General features: G+C 43.8%; 1 long non-coding RNA gene across 1 annotated transcript; it reads left to right on the top strand.

Annotated features, from left to right (window-relative positions):
* The first annotated feature begins 1,351 nt into the window (after positions 1-1,351).
* LOC149452175 (uncharacterized) lies at positions 1,352-4,002 on the top strand. Its single transcript, XR_016314918.1, has 2 exons — positions 1,352-1,459; positions 3,811-4,002. It is a non-coding gene; the product is annotated as an uncharacterized LOC149452175 (long non-coding RNA).
* Positions 4,003-4,893: the final 891 nt, after the last annotated feature.

Here is a 4,893-nt window from a genome sequence, read left to right as displayed (position 1 = left end):
GTGCGCTGTGTCCCTCAGACAAAGCGGATCATGGAAAGAGCCGAAGATGTCGGCTCGGTCATGTGATCAGCTGTGTCCAATCACAGCTGATCACATGTAAACACGGAAATGCCGGTTATCGGCATTTCTCTCCTCTCGAGCTGTCACACTGACAGCTCGAGAGGAGAGAAGAGCCGATAATCGGCATTCCGCGGAGGGGACATGTACACTGATCAGGGCACTGATGATCAGTGTGCCCTGATGATCAGTGTGGCCCCAGAAGTGCCACCTGTCAGTGTCCATCAGTGCCAGCAGTCAGTGCTCATCAGTGCCTACCAGTGCACATCAATGCCACATATCAGTGCCCATCTGAGCTGCCTTTCAATGTCATCCATCAGTGGCAGTCAGTGCCACCTATCAATGCGAATCAGTGCCACCTATCAGTGCTGCCAATCAGTGCCAGTCACTGTCGCCTATCAGTGCGCATCAGTGCCGCCTATCAGTGCGCATCAGTGCCGCCTATCAGTGCCAGTCAGTGCCGTCTAACAGTGCCAGTCAGTGCCGCCTAACAGTGCCAGTCAGTGCCGCCTAACAGTGCCAGTCAGTGCCGCCTATCAGTGTCATGTATCAGTGCTGCCTTTCAGTGCCCATCAGTGATGCCTGTCAGTGCCCATCAGTGCAACCTACCAGTGTCTCCTCATCAGTGCCACCTATCAGTGTCCATCAGTGCAGCCTATCAGTGCCCATCACTGAAGCCTCATTAGCGCACATCAGTGAAGGAGAAAAATCACTTATTTACAAAATTGTATAACAAAAACTAAGAAAAAACTTTTTTTTTTCAAAATATTCAGTGGTTTTTGGTTTGTTTAAGAAAAAATAAAAATCCCAGAGGTGATTAAATACCACCAAAAGAAATCTCTATCTGTCTCAAAAAAATGCTAAAAATTTCATATGGGTACAATGTTGCATGACCGTGCAATTGTCATTCAAAGTGTGACAGCGCTGAAAGCTGGAAATTGGCCTGGGCAGGAAAGGGGTATAAGTGCCCTGTAGGTGGTTAAGCTTTTTCTTCAATGTGTAAACAAAAACAAACATTCCTTTTTGATCTATTTCTGTCTTTGTACAATTATCACTTAAGATGGCCTTACACTAGTAGACTTTTTTGTTTGGTTTTCTGCATTGAAGCAGTGCCAGGCAGCTACCATGCTCCATGTTAGGAAAAGTAAAAGGATCTTTTGATTGGACTGTTACATTGATTCTGGGACCAAAAGGGAGATTTGTATTAAATATAGCTAACAGAGGAGTTTACCTTTAAGTGTAATGTTTATCTTGCAAACGAACAAATATACTGTAAATATATTTTTTCTTTAATAGTATTGTTACTATATAAACGTTAATGGAAGCAGAGTCACCTACACTAACTTTGCTTGGGGACAGTATCGAACTCATGGAGCCTGGTGTGTGGCCATGAATTTGTCAAGTAAGTAACAAAAAACATAAAAATATAACATAAAATAGCAAATAGTGAACTTCTTTATTCTTCTATGACACAGGTGTCAAACACAAGGCCCTCCAGGCCATTTCATGTGGCCCTTGCACCGCTCCTGCAGGTACCCCCTTGTCTCCGCCCCCACCTTGTCTCAGCAGTCGGCAGCAGAGAGGAGAATAGAACTCCTCTGCCAATCCTGCAACTCTCAGTGTAGCTGCAGCACCCCATCATCTTTGCCTCCCCTGGTCTCAGCATTCAGAAGACTCTAGTAACTGACTCCACTCCTCCTCTGGTCCTCCTCTAGACCCTGCACTTTCTGCTTTCCAGCTCTTCCCCCAAAGGGGGTACACAGTGATGTTAGGGAGGGTGTGGGATTCTTGATATCTGATGTAATGCGGGGTGGGGTGCTCTGGACATCTAGCCTTACAGATACAACCAGCTCCTTTGAGGGCAACCATAATGCTGATACGCCCCGTGATGAAATGGAGTTTGACACCTCTGTTCTATGACATCTTTATTGGGGCAGTATACGTAAATATGGATTTTCATGTCTCTTAGCTTATGTTTTACCACCCATCTGGTGAAGTTCCTGTCTCACTGCCAAATTCTATTTAAAATTGGTTGATAATGTGTGTATAGTGAATTTCTGTTATACTGGAGAACATAGGAGGGCCTGAATTGGTTGCTGGAATCAGAAAGTGGAGTTCAGGAATACTTGAAGTATATTCAAAGTACAATGAAGGCTCCCCTACGACTTTCTAACCAGTACCAAATCCATTTACTATGTAATGCACAATCCTCAAAGTAAACCAAAAATGTCCCTTTCCCTCTCCTGAGTCAAATCCTCCTTCATCTGTACCTCCTATGCTTCCTTTCTCAGACACAGTTTTATATAAGAGTGGTAGCTCAGCTCTGAGCTCCGAAGCAGTGCAGTGTTGTTGCCACGCCATCAGAGGAAAACACATTAGGTGGACTTCACTGGAAGGACCAACAGGAATTTGCAGGGGGACTAAGACAATTGTAACTACAGATGCACTTATAAATGTGTGCTGTAGCACTTTTTTTGTTAATGGAAGGTTTTTCAAGACATAACCTACATGAGTGGTAACTCTCTGGAGCAGTGCAGCATTGTTACCACGCCATCATAGGAAAATGCTTTAGGTGGATTTCACTGGAAGGAAAAACAGAGAAACAGCCTTTTCCCTCTTCGGAATGAGCCAAAAACTCCTTCATCTGTACCTCCTATGCTCCCTTTCCCAGACACAGTTTTACATGAGAGTGGTAACTCAGCTCTGAACTCCGGAGCAGTGCAGCATTGTTACCACGCCATCATAGGAAAATGCTTTAGGTGGACTTCACTGGAAGGAAAACCAGAAAAACATCCTTTTCCCTCTCCTGAATGAGCCAAACTTCCTTCATCTGTGTCTCCTATGCTCCCTTTCCCAGACACAGTTTTACATGAGTGGTAACTCAGCTCTGAACTCCGGAGCAGTGCAGCATTGTTGCCACGCCATCATAGGAAAATGCATAAGGATGACTTCACTGAAAGGAGCAACAGGATTTGGCAAGGAGACTAAGAAACAATTGCAGATGCACCTATAAATATGTTATGTAGTACATTTTTTTTAATCAATGGCCATTGTTCTACTTTAAATGTAATGTTTTTGAGGAATCCCCATGTACCAGACTCTGTGTAATGGAAAATAGAATGGTTTGGAGAGCAGGAGGTGGGAAAGTGTATATGTAACCCTTTTTCCTGCACCACCCATTATCTAATTAAAACTGTTTATAAGGCACAGACGTAAAAATAATTCCTTGAAAAGAATTTTGAGCTGGAATTCATTAAAGCTCAACTTTTTTCATTTTCGATAGTAGGGAAAGGGTTTATAATCTTTTTTTTCAAGAAAGAATTTCCTCACACCATACAGTGGTGTATTTAGGTTTTGTGCTGCCCTAGGCAACACAAAAATTGACAACCCCCCCGTGGAGAGAGAGCCTAACACCAACAAACACCACCCCCCCAACCCAGAAAGCCTTCTACTGCCACCACCCTCCATACACCGGCCGCCCCACCCCCCCAGAGAGATAGAGAAGGGCACTCACCTTCACAGCTCCAGACAGGTTCTGCATACACCCTCGTTCAGCCTGCAGCCTCTCTCGGATCCCACTTGGTTCCCATGCCACATGTGTCCCTTCTTAATTTCTTTCTTCTGGGGAGCGGTGCTGCCCCCCCTGGAAAATGACGCCCTAGGCAAATGCCTTGTTTGCCTTGTGGTAAATACACCCCTGACACCATATACAGTAAATGCTGCTTAATACCCCTGTCCTGTTTTGTCTTTCAGATGATCTATGGTATACTTTCAACGGTTTCACTTCACTGCCTTTTGTCTGTACCATCTAAGAGTGAAGGATCTACTAAAGCCTCCATCTCCAATGTTCCTGATGCAAAATTTTTCGATTGTCTGCTTTCAACCACATCTCCCCCCACTTTATATACTACATGCTGATTTTAAAATAAATCAATGCATTCAGAATTGTTTTGTGTGTTGTTGTTTTTAAATTTGTGGCTTTCAACAAAAGTCATGGTTTGGCTGGTTTATCATAAAAAACTAAGCTTGATAGCACATACTGTCTGCCTGGCTTTGACCCTCAGGTTCAAGATTTTATTCGCTACAGCACAACCTGGCTTCTGAGCTGCTGCAATATTAGAAAACTCTGCTTTTTAGTTTCTTGGATTACTTTAGATCTGATTCTTAGCAGCCAAAAGGAGAATGTTTGCAGCATGCAAAATATAAACTATTTACTAAAATATTTTCCTGCTCCTCTCCATGTAGATGCAAGTAGCAAATGGAATTTTAAGCATGGAATTTCAAATGGAAAACCTCCATATACAGAATCCTATACCCACCGTTGACCCAGAGGAAGGCAATATCTACCTATAAAGCATGGTACAATTTGCTTTAGCAGGTGAACGATTCTCTCATTAGGATATTCCCTGGATCAAAATTCTCTGGTGTTATTACCTATAATATTTAATATCCAGGAGGGATATAATGAACCCTACTTTTACTGTCTCAAGTGAAAAGGTCTGTGGTTGCAGGGCAAAATAAAAATCAGAGGCATTCCTGAAGGACCTAAACTTACAGTGGTCTCCTGTAAAGTGCTCTGGGGTAGAGACTCTGGAGGAGGCAACACAACCATTGAGGTGGTACTTGGACAGGGGCAGAATGGCAACTCATGGGGGCCTGGGCAATAGAAGATCATGGGGCCTCTGTGTCTTTGCCCACACTCAAACCACACCCAAAAAAGCCTATGAAAGGTACCAAGGGCATCTCATGGGGCCCCCTACCTTCTTACTGAAAGTAGCCATCCTGCAAGTTTTTAACAGCTGGGACCAGTGATTTGCTGACACAGAGCCCCCAGTG

This window comes from Staurois parvus, unplaced genomic scaffold (assembly GCF_062004578.1).
Source record: "Staurois parvus isolate SC_StPar_1 unplaced genomic scaffold, SC_StPar_1.0 ptg000493l, whole genome shotgun sequence".
Classification (NCBI taxonomy): Eukaryota; Metazoa; Chordata; class Amphibia; order Anura; family Ranidae; genus Staurois; species Staurois parvus.
Note: the sequence above shows the minus strand (reverse complement) of the source record. Positions and strands in the feature narration are given on the sequence as shown.